The sequence below is a fragment of the Tachypleus tridentatus genome, chromosome 11 (genome assembly GCF_004210375.1).
Source record: "Tachypleus tridentatus isolate NWPU-2018 chromosome 11, ASM421037v1, whole genome shotgun sequence".
In the NCBI taxonomy this organism is placed as follows: domain Eukaryota; kingdom Metazoa; phylum Arthropoda; class Merostomata; order Xiphosura; family Limulidae; genus Tachypleus; species Tachypleus tridentatus.
Window position 1 is genome coordinate 80,506,873 of NC_134835.1, and position 18,693 is coordinate 80,525,565.

The following is an 18,693-nucleotide window of genomic DNA, read 5'->3' on the forward strand; positions in this document are numbered from 1 at the left end:
GGTAGGCGTATAATTTCCAACCTTACAATAATAAATAAATATGACCTTCGAATCCTTTGCAGTGGGAAGGGTATATAGTACATTGTCCAGCTTTGTACGAAATGTCAAACAACACCAACAAATTAGTAACATCTTCATTGCCTGTTAAAGTAAATAACGACTATTCTCATCTTTAACAGCACTTTAACTCTGTATGTTTACAACATGATCATCGCTTGTTTACCTGATATACTGTTAGGTGTTCGTTAAATCATGGTATTACAATATGTCTATTTGTTTACTGAATATCAACTCGTGTAAGATGTTCACTATCTGATTACTAAATATCAACATGTGTAAGATGTTCACTATCTGATTACTAAATATCAACATGTGTAAGATGTTCACTATCTGATTACTAAATATCAACATGTGTAAGGTGTTCACTATCTAATTACTAAATATCAACATCTGTAAGGTGTTCACTATCTGATTACTAAATATCAACATGTGTAAGGTGTTCACTATCTGATTATTAAAATATCAACCTGTGTAAGATGTTCACTATCTGATTATTAAAATATCAACCTGTGTAAGATGTTCACTATCTGATTATTAAAATATCAACTTCTGTAAGGTGTTCACTACTTGATTACTAAATATCAACTTATGTAAGGTGCTCAGTACTTGATTACGAAATATCATCTTGTGTAAGGTATTTACTACATGATTACTAAATACATGTATCAACTTGTGTAAGGTGTTCACTACTTGATTACTAAATATCAACTTGTGTAAGGTGTTCAGTACTTGATTACTAAATATCAACTTCTGTAAGGTGTTTAGTACTTGATTACTAAATATCAACTTGTGTATGGTGTTCAGTACTTGATTACTAAATATCAACTTCTGTAAGGTGTTCAGTACTTGATTACTAAATATCAACTTCTGTGTTTACTACATGATTACTAAATACATGTATCAACTTGTGTAAGGTGTCCACTACTTGATTACTAAATATCAACTTGTGTAAGGTGTTCACTACTTGATTACTAAATATCAACTTCTGTAAGGTGTTCAGTACTTGATTACTAAATATCAACTTCTGTAAGGTGTTTAGTACTTGATTACTAAATATCAACTTGTGTAAGGTGTTCACTACTTGATTACTAAATATCAACTTGTGTAAGGTGTTCAGTACTTGATTACTAAATATCAACTTCTGTAAGGTGTTTACTACTTGATTACTAAATATCAACTTCTGTAAGGTGTTCAGTACTTGATTACTAAATATCAACTTCTGTAAGGTGTTCACTACTTGATTACTAAATATCAACTTGTGTAAGGTGTTCAGTACTTGATTACTAAATATCAACTTCTGTAAGGTGTTTAGTACTTGATTACTAAATATCAACTTGTGTAAGGTGTTCAGTACTTGATTACTAAATATCAACTTCTGTAAGGTGTTCAGTACTTGATTACTAAATATCAACTTGTGTAAGGTGCTCACTACTTGATTACTAAATATCAACTTGTGTAAGGTGTTCAGTATTGATTACTAAATATCAACCTGTGTAAGGTGTTTGGTACTTGATTACTAAATATCAACATGTGTAATGTTCACTATCTGATTATTAAAATATCAACCTGTGTGAGATGTTTACTATCTGATTACTAAATATCAACTTCTGTAAGGTGTTCACTACTTGATTACTAAATATCAACTTATGTATGGTGTTCAGTACTTGATTACTAAATATCATCTTGTGTAAGGTGTTTACTACATGATTACTAAATACATTTATCAACTTGTGTAAGGTGTTCACTACTTGATTACTAAATATCAACTTGTGTAAGGTGTTCACTACTTGATTACTAAATATCAACTTGTGTAAGGTATTCAGTACTTGATTACTAAATATCAACTTGTGTAAGATGTTTTCTAAATGTTTACTAAATATCATTTTCTGTAAGATGTTCACTACTTGATTAATAAATATCCACAATATCTGTAAGACGTGCACTACATGTTTACTAAATAACTGTATCTACAAGACGTGCACTACATGTTTACTAAATAACTGTAGCTACAAGACGTGCACTACATGTTTACTAAATAACTGTAGCTACAAGACGTGCACTACATGTTTACTAAATATCTGTATCTATAAGACGTGCATTACACGTTTACTAAATATCTTTACTATAAGATGTTTTTACTTGTTCAGTGAATAACAACAACAACTAACTTCTTCCTTTTACTATATAATGGTAACGTAAATGCTTTATTCTTACTATACTGAATAGTACACTATTACAGGAACTAAGCATCTGTTTTAGTGAGGGTAGGGCTGCAGTAAGGTCGACGAACATTGAGGAGTTGTACCTGACATCTTGTAAACACACATAATGTAACAGTTAGTAATGAACCAGCTTTAACAGTAAGCTTTGTTTGTTGGGTGCCAGAGTTACAGGGGAGACATAAGTACATTTTGGGGTAACTGCAGCCTCAGCAAGTCTCTCCCCCTTAACATTGCCCCTTCTGGTAGATAATGATGTTTATTGCATACGTATTTAATAATGGCCAGAATGATTACTTATTTTATCTGATTGCTTTAATAAATGCACACTTTTCATCTGAAAACTAAACTAAATGTTTGGTTTTGAATTTCACAAAAAGCTACACGAGGACTATCTGTGCTAGCCGTCCCTAATTTTGCAGTGTAAGACTAGAGGGAAGGCAACTAGTCATCATCACGTACCGCCAACTCTTAGGCTACTCTTTTACCGACGAATAGTGGGATTGACCGTAATATTATAACGCCCCCACGGCTGAAAGGGCGAGCATGTTTGGTGTGACGGAGATTCGAACCCGCGACCCTCGGATTAAGAGTCGAGTGCCTTAACCACATGGCCATGCCGGGCCGAAACCTAAAGGACCATACATGAGTACCCCCAGTATTCGTGTGTACCTTTCTTTATCTGTTCTAACTGGGCTCTTAAAGGTACTTATTGCAGATAGACGTTATGAGTAAAATACTTGAGACGTTATGTGAGTTTTATAATAGAAGATTTTTTTTTTTAAGTAGTATATACGAAATATTCAAATCACACCGTAATTTAGTTTACAAGAATTTCACGTTAGAAAAGAGCGATCGTAATAAGTAAGAACAGCTTGGTAGTTTTGGCAGTTGCAGTCAGCGGCGTATTTAGGTAGGAGCTAGAGTGGACTTAGCCCTAGGGCTCATAGTCTAAGTGGGGGTCCACTGATAATTTTATTCTATGTAAAATTACATGGGGTGTAGGAACTACAAAAATTGTGTTGGGCCCACACAACCTTAAATCCGACTTTGGTTGCAACAATCTTTAATGGAGATACTTCCATAAAAAAAGATATAAACAATTGTAGTAATATATAGATCACATGTAAGGTGATAACTGTTACCAAGAGCTAATGATAGATAAAAATAACATTATGTTACTGTCAGTAACACTTATATGATGCCCGTGTGTTTTATAACACGTTTTTTTTTTTCTCTATAATGCATGTGTGATTCCGCGTCACTAAATAATCCTTACTCTTGAAAGCGGGCTGGACTTCGTTGTCTACTTTACTTTCTAGCGTGATTATTACAGAAGAGCACGCGAGTCGTTCAAATCCCAGGAGTGATCGTGGTTTCAAATACAGTTTTCTCGAAATAAAAATTTTTAGATCGTGTAAGAGGTTTTATTCTTATCTGAAAATTAAATAAAATCCAGGCAAAATAGAATTTCATATCTTTCTAAGAAGAAGGACTACTTTTATAGTTATGTACATACTTATATGTGTAATTGGATCATACGTCAGTAGTCGTTTGCTACTTGCACTCGCTACATTCGTGAATAATAAAATACGAAGAGGAACTCGCGCTCTACGAGCTACTGATTCAATTATTGTATTTTCCTTTTCTGTGGGAGCTTAACTGCACGTGCTAGAATGCTCGCGTGCACGACTGTCCATGTGTTTGCGCTAGATAAAGAACAAGAAAAAGGAGGAAATCACACTGCAGTTAACTTGATCCATTCATTGCCAATTGATTTGTGTGCAGTTACACTCACACATTAGTTATCCGTATACCCTCACCCATAAGATACGAGTCTTTGTTTTGTAATTTGTTTTCACAGTATTAGCAAACTGATGAAGGATATTTGTTTTTGCATTCTTCGTTTACAGCTATAAATATGTCAGTTCTTGCAAATTTAGGTCCTTGTTGTCATAAAAATATATTGACTTCATAAGTACAAGTTACGATTTCTTTTTAACATGGCCAGGTGGCTAAGGCGCTCGACTTGTAATCTGAGGTTCGCGGGTTCGAATCTCAATCATACCAAACATGCTCGCCCTTTCAGCCGTGGAGGCGTTCTAATGTGACGGTCAATTCCACTACTCGTTGGTAAAAGAGTAGCCCAAGAGTTGGCAGTGGGTGGCGATGACTAGCCGCCTTCCCTCTAATCTTACACTACTAAATTAGGGACGGCTATCGCGGATAGTCCTCGCGTAGCTTTGTGCGAAATTCAAAAACAAATAAACAAAAACAATTTTTTTTAATGTAGAAAAAGAATTAGTCGTAAGAACTACAAACTTCTATATTTTGACAATTTAGATCAGAGATTTGGTTTGTGTATAGGAAGTACCTTAGAATAGTAGTTAATTTCTCATGAAATGTCTGTAAAAGCCAAAGAGGGTAGCTGTTAATCTTCAGAATTTTTGACAACTTCAGTTAGATTATTTTAGTTTATACAAAGAATAAAAAGTTGATGTTGAAAACAAAACCCACGCTCTTTTACCACAAGTACTTTGGTAATTAAGAATGTTTGCTTTGAAAATATAACACACACCATTTTATCATCTTAAGCCTGTGTCTTTCATATATGTGATCTTTGTAGTTTCTCCATCTAGCGTCAAATTAAACATATAACTTGTGTTATTCTAACCTAGCGATTGTTAGGATGGCCTGTCCAGTTTTCATCCTATTTCTCCACTCTCTACACGATCTCATGAAGTGCGCTTCCATCATGACCTTAATTTACAAACTTTACAAAAACAAACGGAACAGAATTCGAATTCAAAATAAACTCTGCAAGAAGAAATTATTTAGTTTTCCTACCAAAATATAGTTTAATAAGTTAGTCTAGCTACACAAGAATATCTGCATATCCATTTTGAAACATACCAAACAAAGGTATATTTCTCTTATTTAAGAAATAGAAATCCGATAACCCGAGCGCTTTCGAAAGGTGGACCTTTCTTCTTCAGATGCAAACTGGGAGTCTTATTTATAAACAAGTGAAATTATCAGTTCTTTCAACTCTGGATCTTTATGTCTTACTGAAATATGTTTTGGAAATATATGATCTCCTCTTCCTTCTTTGGTTAGTTTATCTAGACTGTAGTGACCAATAAGTTCTTTTTTTTTTTGACAAAGTTGGTGAGTCTAACAGTCAGCCTGTCTTTTGTACTGTTCTTGTTGGTGATTTGTTCCTCGAGCCATCTTAAGAATTTGGATATCTTCGACTGGACATTCTGACTTTTTTTTTTAATATTACCAGCTACACCACTCAGTCTTTCTGCCAATATTTATGGATGACGTCAACCATATGATCAGTAAGCTCTGCGACTTTCATTTTCACAGTAGCGTAAGACGTAGAAGTTAAAAAGTGCACCACAGTATCATTTATACAGACTTGTCTTATCTTCTTAAACAACTGATCCAATTCTCTTTCTTACAGACAAATGGTATTGCTGACGTAGCAGACAAATCAATCTCCTTTGCTCCAGTCGAGTTTATATTGAATCCAAAACATCTTATTCAGGAGAGCCTTTCTATCCATAGTCTTCTCCCTTGTCTTAGTTATGATGTTCAATGGTGACAGTTTTTAAGAATCTTCATCCACACTGGACAATGCTGTGATGAATGAAAACATTGCTCATCTTCATAATGCTTTCAGTTTTTAACTGTTTTGTTTTATCTATTGCCTTCATTATTAACTGTGATTCTTTCTTTTTTTGTACTGCTTTTATGAGTCACTTACGTTCATGGTTTCTGGCCCACTTCCAACCGTTTATGTTGGCTGTTGCACATAGAATCATTTCATTGGTGTATCAAGCGAGCAGGGTGTAGCCCAAGGAGTCCGATAGCTCATTATTTATGTTGGCTGTTGCACATAGAATCATTTCATTGGTGTATCAAGCGAGCAGGGTGTAGCCCAAGGAGTCCGATAGCTCATTATTTATGTTGGCTGTTGCACATAGAATCATTTCATTGGTGTATCAAGCGAGCAGGGTGTAGCCCAAGGAGTCCGATAGCTCATTATTTATGTTGGCTGTTGCACATAGAATCATTTCATTGGTGTATCAAGCGAGCAGGGTGTAGCCCAAGGAGTCCGATAGCTCATTATTTATGTTGGCTGTTGCACATAGAATCATTTCATTGGTGTATCAAGCGAGCAGGGTGTAGCCCAAGGAGTCCGATAGCTCATCATTTATGTTGGCTGTTGCACATAGAATCATTTCATTGGTGTATCAAGCGAGCAGGGTGTAGCCAAAGAGTCCGATAGCTCATTATTTATGTTGGCTGTTGCACATAGAATCATTTCATTGGTGTATCAAGCGAGCAGGGTGTAGCCCAAGGAGTTCGATAGCTCATTATTTATGTTGGCTGTTGCACATAGAATCATTTCATTGGTGTATCAAGCGAGCAGGGTGTAGCCCAAGGAGTCCGATAGCTCATTATTTATGTTGGCTGTTGCACATAGAATCATTTCATTGGTGTATCAAGCGAGCAGGGTGTAGCCCAAGGAGTCCGATAGCTCATTATTTATGTTGGCTGTTGCACATAGAATCATTTCATTGGTGTATCAAGCGAGCAGGGTGTAGCTCAAGGAGTCCGATAGCTCATTATTTATGTTGGCTGTTGCACATAGAATCATTTCATTGGTGTATCAAGCGAGCAGGGTGTAGCCCAAGGAGTCCGATAGCTCATTATTTATGTTGGCTGTTGCACATAGAATCATTTCATTGGTGTATCAAGCGAGCAGGGTGTAGCCCAAGGAGTCCGATAGCTCATTATTTATGTTGGCTGTTGCACATAGAATCATTTCATTGGTGTATCAAGCGAGCAGGGTGTAGCCCAAGGAGTCCGATAGCTCATTATTTATGTTGGCTGTTGCACATAGAATCATTTCATTGGTGTATCAAGCGAGCAGGGTGTAGCCCAAGGAGTCCGATAGCTCATTATTTATGTTGGCTGTTGCACATAGAATCATTTCATTGGTGTATCAAGCGAGCAGGGTGTAGCCCAAGGAGTCCGATAGCTCATTATTTATGTTGGCTGTTGCACATAGAATCATTTCATTGGTGTATCAAGCGAGCAGGGTGTAGCCCAAGGAGTCCGATAGCTCATTATTTACAAAACCAGTCACCGCAAAAAAAAAAAATTGCGTTTCGAGCTTTCGAATTTTCGGTGCGTTGTTGGGGTGAAGTTCAAATCTAACAAATCAATCAGACAAGTGTAGCCCAAGAGTTGACAGTGAATGCTATTGACTAGCTGTATTCCTTCCAGTGTAGTGGCTCGGTATTAGAGACGGCTAGCGCAAATAGTCCTTTAGTAACTATACGTGAATATCCCTCATCCCAAAAAACTTTGTGTCATTCAATTCAATTCATCTTCATCATTCATTAAGCTGTGGATCTCCTACATCATAAACTTACATAAACATTATTTGTATATAATCCAGTTACTTATTATATATTCTTAAGTGATAGTTTTCTTCTTTAGCCCGGTAGAGGGTAGGTGGGTAAAAGCGTTTGACTTGAAATATGATGGTTGCGAGTTAGAATCCCTGTCGCACCAAACATGCTCGCTCTTTCAGCTGTGGGGGCGTTATAATATTACAGTCAATCCCACTATTCGATGGTAAAAGAGTATTCCAAGAGTTGGTGGTGGGTAGTGATGACTAGCTGCCTTCCCTCTAGTCTTACACTGTTATATTAGGGACGGTTAGCGCAGATAGCCTTTGTGTAGCTTTGCGCGAAATTCAAAAACAAATGTATATTTTTTTCTCTATAAGATTAGAGTGCCACGTCAAGATATTTGTCTACAGTTGAGGTATTTTGAAACCAGGGTTTTATATTGTCAGTTGTTGAACGAGATTATGGTGTCGCAAAGGAATATTTCATAATTTGAAATATTTCTCGTTATGTTTTAAATATATTTTTATTCTGCTAATTCATTTACATTACAGTTCGCATAAAATATTCTTCTTCAACCAAGTTATTTGTTAAGATCTGAAATGGTGATTTAGTTTTTCCATTATTTACCTAAGCTAGTGTTATATCAGAATATTTCTCTTTAGACCAGTTATTTCTTTCTAATTTTCAAAAACTACAGATTGTACTTTCATTGTTGGTTATAAATTAACGATTTAGTTTGGTTTGAATTGCGGGCTAGGCTACACGAGGGCTATCTGCGCTACATGTTTCTAATTTAGCAGTGTAAGACTAGAGTGGAGGCAGCTAGTCATCATTACCCATCGCCAACTCTTGGGCTACTCTTTTACCAACAAATAGTGGGATTGACCGTCACATTATAACGTCCCCATGGTTGAAAGGGCGAGCATGTTTGGTGCGACCGGGATTTGAACCCGCGACCCTCACATTACGACTCGATGCTTTAACCACGTGGCCATGCCGCGCATAAAGTAACGAAATAGTCACCTGGCCATGTCGAGCATAAAGTAACGAAATAGTCACCTGGCCATGCCGAGCATAAAGTAACGAAATAGTTGTTCTTACTTCCCCTTCTTTTTTGAAATTGTGGATTTATTTTGACAGTTTTTTTTTCCTATATTACGTTGTCTCATAAACACATACTTCCATAGTTCAGTGACTTATTTTTTGAAAATAAAGCCATTTTCACATCCCTTCATCTTTACAGTATTGTAACTTATAATATCTATTTATAGAGTATTTGTTTATTAATAGTTACTTTAAAGACAGCTGTAATTGTTTGACTGTTCACCTAGGTTATACTATGATATAACATACATTCAGATTTAGTCCAGATATTTTTTTAAACTTTTAAAAGCTGAATTTTATAGATACAGTCATATAAGTTTTTGATATAGATTTCCTCTTTACATTTTTTTCCATTGTTCTTTTTTTAATCGACACATTAAATAATAACAGAAACGAAATTTGAAACATTTAAATAGAATAAAAAAATTATTTCCAGATGTCGCTGGTTGATTATTTGTGTGAACGAAGACAAAGAATGGATAATTCAGTTAATGTCATAAAAAACATTAACAGCCAGGTCTATGGTTCAACTAGCACTAATACTATTATCCTTATTGTTGTGGATGACTTAAGACCTCTCAATGAAATATAGAACGATAAGTTAATATTTCTCTAGCTGTTGTTCCTTCAGCGTTATAAAAATTGATCGTGAGTGAGTGACATACTCTCGTTAATGATGCAATTTATTTCTCTACCTTAATTTTAGCACCCTTTAATCAATAAAAATGATATGAAATTGCATTTGTTCAATTTATTGCTCCTTCTATACGCTTGCGCATGTTGCAGATGTTCAAGGTAATTCCTAAAAATTGTGGTCAAAAAATGGTAGCAAGATGTAACGGTTAATTTCTAACAAATTATTATCTTTTTTTTTTTTGCAATTTATGAGTTTGAGACGTTAGGTTTTTGTTTTTATCTTCCACTCGTATCTTACAGGAAGCTTACTTTTTCTCTCCAATAAAATCTCAAACACATCATCTCATTTTATTACTTTAGCACTAATTAGAACATTATTTAATGGAATATACATTCAGTTCACATATGTATCTTCCCCTGGTGAAGTATCTAGAAACTACAATAACTCACTGTGACTCCACGGGCTTTCGTTTTTTCAAGGAAGATGCGCGTATTCTGTAAATATATCACAATTTCACGAAATATGAAACATAATACAAGTAAGTTATGCAAGTTAGGCTTTTACGTAAAACCTTCAACATAGTCTATACGTCACGAATTACAGGCTGAGTGGAATTATTTTGTGCAGAAATGGTGATATTTATCGATTTTGCGTTTGATGATATACAATTATGGAAACTTGCGTTGCATGAAACGTCCTAAACTACGAATTAAAATCTAAAGAAACATCCTATTATTGGTTGCTAAGCAACATAGATTCTAATCCTTCTTACATGCGAAGGCCTAAGGTTACCATCCATCGAAGGTAATGTAGAAGATTTGGCTTACACTTTAAGCTTCTTACAAAATGTGCTAACAAAAGGATGAACTGCACTCGGAAGAACGGAAGTTTTCACTTATTAATAAAGGAGAGAGAGGATTTAGTCTCGAGAACCATTAAACAGCTTAAACCACCACTCCCCTGCCAAGTAAAAGTTGTCAGGCCTTCACACACGTGTTCAGTTCCAGATATACTGGATCAGTGATGTCTACCTATCGCCGAAGCATGATTATGCACGAGTATTTATATGTACTTCCCCAAGTTGGACAAATGCTGGTTACTTAGGAATTCTGAAAGCATTCTTGTTATTGTTTTATTTGTTTTATTGTTTTATTTAAGTAGCTAATACTACAGCCATTGAACAGGTTCCAGGTGGGCAAATTTGATCCATTATATTGTTTCACCCAACTGGCCTTTAAGCATACAAGTTAATTGGTGGTGACCTAGTTTCATGAATGCTTGAAACAATCTAAAAGCAATAATTTTTATTTTTGTGCGTCTGAAATAATTTTCTAGGACCACAAAAGACAGATGTAGGACTGATTTCAATTATTCATATAGACTAACGAGCAATCTTTTACAATATGATTTGTTTCGTTGTGATTATATTTTCAGTTTTTTTCTATTTTGAATTTCGTTCAAAGCTAAACGAGGGCTATCTGCGCTAGCTGTCCACAATCTGGCAGTGTAAGACTAGAGGGAAGGCAGCTAGTCATCACCACTTACTGCCAACGCTTGGACATAAACGAATAAAGGGATTGACTGTAACATTATAACGTCCCCACGGCTGAAAGGGCGAGCATGTTTGGTGTAACGGGGATTCGAACCCGTGACCCTCATATTACGAGTCGAGTGCCTTAGCCACCTAGCCACGACGGTCTTATATTTTCACTGATCAATGTTATATATAGTTATAAATCATTTATACTCACAAAAGAGCTTTATAATAGAACCAGGACAACGTAGACGTAACACTATTTTTGTTGTTGTTTTCTTTCGTCATTGAGAACTTGAAGCAAGAGTAAGTAACATACGGTAAACACGTTGAAACACTCCTCTGATCACTCATCTCAATCAATCGAATAACTCCAGCTGACGGTGAGGACTGAGTAAAACGGGGTTCAGTAGCTGGAATCACTTCTAGAATGCTTTTCTGAGTAATTCGGTACGTTTGCATGTGCAGTTGTATAAAGTTGAAGAAAGCATGTTTATCGTTCGCTCAGTTAAAGCCTAAAGTCATACATTTAACAGAAATTTCTCAGCATGAAGTCCTTTTGAATATTGCGAATCCTGTCAGGGGCCCTCCACTCAGTGTAAGACTAGAGGGAAGGCAGCTAGTCATCACCACTTACTGCCAACGCTTGGACTTAAACGAATAAAGGGATTGACCGTCACATTATAACGTCCCCACGGCTGAAAGGGCGAGCATGTTTGGTGTTCAGTATCTTAATAGTATTGTTTATTTAATGTACTTGTTAAAATCCCCTTAATGCTGTTTTGTGATCTCCAGTTTGTAAAACCCTGCTTTAACTCTTCTATCGTTTTTATCTTTCTCTTGTTGAGAAAAAGGCTCATTATTAAAAAAATGCAAGTCTGAAATCGTGTGAGTGTACATTCTTACAATATTAAGTTGCCAATATAGCTTAAATAAGTAAATATTTGATGAACAAGTCACCTGATTAAGGTTGGAGGAAAAATACAATGGCTGGTTGTTCTGAGTTACTTGATTTAATATGGTAACTAATTGCATTTATAAAGCATGCCGCAGTAAACCAATATGCGTATAAAAACCTTCTGTCGAAATACTTTACGAAAACTGAAAGCAGATAACTCCAATAATTAAAAATGCAATGTTTTATCAATTTCTTTTCCATGTTTAGTAATTTTACAATGTGTTTACTGAACAGTTTCTTTTAAGAAGTCAAATATTTCCATCTAAATATACGTTTAATTTATGCCTATTTACAAAGCCTATAATGGTAATCAGTTGGGACGAACAAACTTGTTAAAATCTTTGGCACTTCACACTAGATCCTTTCTTTCTCTGTGTATATTCTTTATATAAATGTGTATTTATAGGAGATACTATTTGTGTATATAATTAAGTAGCAACACATATGTTGTTGTAGGCTTAAAAAATAGAGTAGTTGGAATACTGAGAGATAGCAAAGGCCAGAGGGATGCACGTGCGAGATTTTAAATGCAAGTTTCCGGTCGTAAATCTTCATAATGAGCAACAAACTTGCAGATAATCAGTGTATAAGTTGATACACGATGACAGTATTATGACGTACTTGAACGTCTGAACTTTAGCCAACAACATCTTGGTACGAAACTGTAATATTTTGAACGCTATTGTAATAAAGCCGGCACAGACAAACTGTCATAACATTGGTATTTCACAATCATGGAGATGTTATGTGAGGTTAGTGTTAAGAAGACTGGTACGTTAATATCACAGATTTAAAGCATAATGGTGTAATATCGTACGTTACAACCATAACGATAGCACGTTAGTGTTCAAGGGTGTGTACATAACATTCATTGTGTACAATGATCACGTGACTGAAGAGTCGTTATGGTCAGGAAAAGGCGTCAAGCATTGGTTTGCGTTCATAACAGATATTCCAGCGAGCTCTGGCGTAAACATAGACATAAATGGTGTAAGTAGCAGATGTAATGTCGCACGGTGGAGACTCCCCCTGTCTACGACATAAATTTGCTTTGAGACAACTAGGTTGATATCTTGACTGATTGTTTGTTTGTTTTAGAATTAAGCACAAAACTACACAATGGGCTATCTGTGCTCTGCCCACCACGGGTATCGAAATCTGGTTTTAGCGGTGTGAGCCCGCTGATTTCTTGAACACACAAGTCATCTACATCGAAATTATTTACAATTACACTATAAACTTGTAGATGTATTGAAAATAATAGTTATGTGTTGAAAGTTTGCCAAGTATATATAACATGCCACACCGAAATGTATTTTGTCTATAGAGCAGCTTCAGAGTTCTGATAATTTATTATAATTTAAATTTAGAGCACGTGTTGCCCTGAATACTTCAGTAGGTAGGGTGTGGTTAGGTACCGAACTCCTAATTTAAAAGTTCAAGGATCTAGCCGTGATATGCCACTGACAACAGTCATCACATTCAGCCGTCAGGAAGTTAAACACGTTTTTTTGCGAAGAGTAAGTAAGTGCTATTGATTGGTTGATCTCCCTTTGGTCAGTAGGTCCAACTTAGGAATGGCTATTCCTGCATCTTGGACCGTTTAGTTCATGTATCGCATACTTGCTATTTTGGTTTAAAACACTAGTATCAAGAACATATAAGCACAGAGCTGTTCAGTTTTGGGTGACACTAATAAAAAATCGGTTTCATTTCTTTAGTAGCTCCTTAACTACTTTTATTGACGTGTTACACACAACGTACAAAAGTGGGCCATACAAGACTTGTTCGTCAAGTTCTGCCCAATTTATGAATCGTGAGTTGAAAGCTTTCAGAAATTTTTTTTGCTCTGTCTTTCTTTTTTTTTTTAATTTTCTACACATCAGGATTTTCTTCTTATTCTAGCTTATCTTCCTGCTGAAATATACAGTCTTACTGGATGATTCTTCGTCTTTACAAGCGTGTTGGCCAGGCATGGCCAGGTGGGTAAAGGCGTTCGACTCATAAGTTGAGGGTCGCGGATTCGAATCCCCGTCATGCCAAACATGCTCGTCCTTTCAGCCGTAAGGGTGTTATAATGTTACGGTCAATTCCACTATTCGTTGTTAAAAGAGTAGCCCAAGAGTTGGCGGTGGATGGTGATGACTAGCTGCCCTCCCTCTAGCCTTACACTGCTGAATTAGGGATGGCTAGCGTAGATAGCCCTTGAGTAGCTATGCGCGAAATTAAAAAACAAACAAACAGACAATACGACCGTGTTCATGGTTCAGAGCATAAAAAACACACTATATTTTGTTGTATTGTTTCATTATAAAATCATACAAATGTTGTAACTGCCAAAGCTCTCTCACCATTATTTGGAACTTTCATAATTATTCGTTTCCTTCAGTTAGTATAGTTTCAAAATTTCTTATTCAGTGATTGGTTCGTTTGGTTTGGCAATTCAAGATCTTTAATTAACATATAAAGTAAATTATTTACAAAGCATTTAGTAAACCAGCGAATATATTTTGCAAGTTATAATTTGATACGAAAGAATATTTATTATAAAAATGATGTTGACCATTATTGATACAAATTATTATGCTAAAACAAATGAAATAAAACTGGATGTTGTTTTAGCGTAAAGCTATACAATGGGTTACCTGTTCTCTGTTCATCAGGAGGAATCGAACCTCAGATCTTATAATTGTAAGTACATAAACTTAACGTTCAACTATTGGTAATGGAGATATTGATCGTCTATATTAGACAATTTTTAAAAGTGGATTTTTTGTAGCAGGAATGAACTGTACTAGTATTATTTACTTCTCACAATACTAAACACTCTAGATCTGATAACTAGTCAAAAACATATTCCAATATTGTTCGTTTCATTGAGTTTCTTAAGATACTAAACACTCTAGATCTGATAACTTAACTACTCAAAAACATATTCCAATATTGTTCAATTCATTGAGTTTCTCAAGATACTAAACACTCTAGATCTGATAACTTAACTACTCAAAAACATATTCCAATATTGTTCATTTCATTGAGTTTCTCAAGATACTAAACACTCTAGATCTGATAACTTAACTACTCAAAAACATATTCCAATATTGTTCATTTCATTGAGTTTCTCAAGATACTAAACACTTTAGATCTGATAACTTAACTACTCAAAAACATATTCCAATATTGTTCATTTCATTGAGTTTCTCAAGATACTAAACACTCTAGATCTGATAACTTGACTAGTGAAAAACCTGTTCCAACATTGTAAAGACTCGGTAATCACTGTCTTGAGAAATAAATATACAAAGCCATCCTCAAAATGCTTACCGTGATGAATCTCTGTTACTATGCTGGTTTCACACTTTCGCTTAAGTTGTCTCGATATAGTATAACACATTTGGGTCCTTTAAATTCAAAATTCAAGAGCACGTCAAATTTATGTTTTTGTATCGCGTTTTAACTAATACAAGTTTTTGCCTGCTGTTTAAGATAGCAAAAGTGTCGTATGATAAAACTAAATTTATTTTAACGCATAGATCCTGGTTATATACGTTACAATCTCGTGGTTCGGTCATTGACTTAAAGAAATTAATATGAGTTTGACCCGGCATGGCCAGGAGGTTAAGTCACTCGACTCGTAATCCGAGGGTCGCGGGTTCGAATCCCCGTCACACCAAACATGCTCGCCCTTTCAGCCGTGGAGGCGTTATAATGTTACGGTCAATCCCACTATTCGTTGGTAAAGAGTAGCCCAAGAGTTGACGGTGGGTGGTGATAACTAGCTGTCTTCCCTGTAGTCTTACACTGCTAAATTAGGGACGGCTAGCGCGGATAGCCCTCGAGTAGCTTAGCGTGAAATTCAAAACAAACAATACAACCTCCAGTTGGGTTTTGTAGAACTTTCAGATTTATAGCACAACTTTCAGCTTTATACTGCATAACAATAAACATCAGTTTTTCACACCATTACGGTACGAATTAACAAAAACTACAGACAGTAGAGACAGAATCCGAAGAATACTACAGTGTGCAGTGGTATTAGACCTGAGTCAAGTAGGAATTACAGTTCACTATCACGTCTAATGGGATACTAAAGCTTTTGACTGTTCCAGGGGTTTTCAGTGGCTCTTTTACAGATAAAGAAAGGAGCAACCATCATAATCGATATTGTTTGCACAACCTTGTGTATTTAATCTTTCAAATGCTACAACAAATTATGTTTGTTTTTGTAACATACTTTTTGAGTACAAGCAAAATTATGATACATTACAAAATTAGAAAACCTATGTTCTGAATCTAAAAACAAAGAGAACAAAAAAAACATAATTTATTGTAAAGTAATAAAATATTGTTTTAATAATTTAGGATAATCCAGATTGTTTACAAGAGAGTATAATGGTAAAGAAACCAATTAGTAACGTTTTCAAATGAACTTGTTTCTGCTTTAATTGTATATTGAAGGAAGTGAGAACAGAGAAAAAAAAATAATTCATTTGTTTTTATAATTTCGAAGTCTGTATTTTTTAACAGTTTTATATCAATAACTTTGCCAAAGTGTGTCTGGTTACTACATATTATTTGCTTTTACTTTTCAAGGACAATTTTTAATAAAACAAATCCATATGTTCAAATTTATTTTACAAATCAGTAGAAAAATTATTTCGTTCTTTGATAACTTCATGCCAGCTATTAAACAGTAGAGTGACCCGAATTTCAAACAGATTATTAACTACCGCGTGTCACTCTGTTTTATGCCAATATTATGTATACCTATATAAGTATAACCTCGTATGAGCAGAGCGTGACGTGATGTCACAAAACAACGTGAAAGAAGGTAATAATACAACATATTTTATCCACGTATTAGTCAACCACAGACACAGTGAATTTGGCTTGCTCCCTGTAACTGCTGGAGAAAACAACTGAAGACGTGTTACAGGATGTATCATGAAACACCTAAGATTAAGGTCGAGTGAAGTATTTAGTTTAGAACCATTTATAACAAAATAGTCACAAGAGCTAAAGCTTAGTCACAGAACTAAGTTTACGAATTTCAGTAAAAGAAAACTTAGAGTAACAACAAATGGCAAATAGATCGTGTCTTCAGTTTATTTTTCAGTTAATGAAGCATAAAAAGTGTCACCACGTCCTTCGTGATTCAATTTCATAATCTTCTATATTGAATCTGCAGAGGCAAGATTATATTATATATATCAGAATTTCGTTTCATCATAGATTTAAAGTTAAGAAAACAGTTTTGTATTAATGAGATGCGCCTGAAATCTGCTTTCTCTGGAGTGTTTTGTCCGAATTTATGTCTTCTCCAATCACAAGCGTCGAAGGAAAATGTGTGTGTGTGTATAGGAGGTGGGGGTGGTGAAAGTTGGAATTAAATTAAACTTATCAAGGGTGAGCCAACTTTAGACAGGCGGGAATTAAGAGGCTCGAGGACATTCCCCCAGAATATTTTTACAACTTGGATCTATTTTGATGCAGTAGGGGCCAAGATATGATGGAAATCAGAGGAAACACACAAGCGAAACGAATATGAAAATAAACATTTAAATGACCACCTCTGCTTATCTTTTATCTTAACCCCTTTACCTTCAACTATGAAATTTATCTGTTCATAAGGAATACTTTTTTGAACATCAAATCTCACTCGAACTTGAGAAAATCGTAAACCTTTCAACATGTATGAGGGGCTAGCACGAGATGAGGAGTCCTGTTCCTTTGGTGAAACAGTCGTTCCATTAGATGGAAGACAAACTATGTTGTTTCAAAAGTTCATGTTATGATACAAATATTAAGACTCCGCCAAGCTGAAAAAAAAAAAAAGAGAAAAGCCTAGAATGTTCTATTTACTCTCGTTATCCGGTCAGGTTTTCGCTGTCGGTTTTCAAACAAAAGATTTTTTAGTCCTTAATGGAAAACTACGAATCGTATCTAAGGACTAAGTCGTAAGTTTCACTATTAACCTGCTAAATGCAATTCTAAATACCATCAAGATCTGAAACATCCTGAACGATAGTGTGAAACTTTTGAAAAGGTTAATAAAGAATTAAAAAAACATAACAAACTTTACTATTCAAATAATATTTAAATATTCATTTTGTGTGAAAATATACAAATAATTAATGTGACAAGCTTACATGTTTATCTAACATATACTAAAAACATAACTAAACTCTACACTTTTAGATTATAAGAACATATCAGTGAAAACAAAGGACAACTAGAAGCCTTTTCTCCCAACATTTATTCCACGTTTGTTTTGGAAAAAAACATGCATTTCACTAATTTTATTGTAATATGTCAACCATACAACACCTATCATATTCAGAGCCGACGAGGCTTTTATCTTAATACAAGGGCTCATCAATCTGATTGGGAAATGACAGATATAGTAGTGGTTTGTTTTGAATTTCTTGCAAAGCTACACGAGGGCTATCTGCGCTAGCCGTCCCTAATTTAGCAGTGTAAGACTAGAGGGAAGGCAGCTAGTCGTCACCACTCACCGCCAACTTCTGTGCTACTCTTTTACCAACGAATAGGGGGATTGACCGTCACATTATAATGCCCCCATGGCTGAAAGAGCGAGCATGTTTGGTGCGACTAAGATTCGAACCCGCGACCCTCAGATAATAAGTTGAACACTTTAACCCACCTGGCCATGCCGGGCCACGTTCAGTTTTATGGATTTGTTACAAGATCATTGAATCTGTTATATTATTTATACGATTCTTAAATTT

At 35.4% G+C, this 18,693-nt stretch overlaps 1 protein-coding gene and 1 long non-coding RNA gene across 3 annotated transcripts in view; one reads left to right on the forward strand and one right to left on the reverse strand.

Moving 5' to 3' along the window:
* LOC143232583 (tyrosine-protein kinase RYK-like) overlaps positions 1-18,693 on the reverse strand; it is a 164,000-nt gene that overhangs the window by 70,105 nt on the left and 75,202 nt on the right. The window lies entirely within an intron of this gene.
* Positions 1-18,693, forward strand: part of LOC143232585 (uncharacterized) — a 29,605-nt gene that overhangs the window by 5,125 nt on the left and 5,787 nt on the right. Inside the window, exon 2 of the long non-coding RNA XR_013017613.1 lies at positions 14,567-14,635. This is a non-coding gene — a long non-coding RNA (uncharacterized LOC143232585). The remainder of the gene's footprint in view (positions 1-14,566; positions 14,636-18,693) is intronic.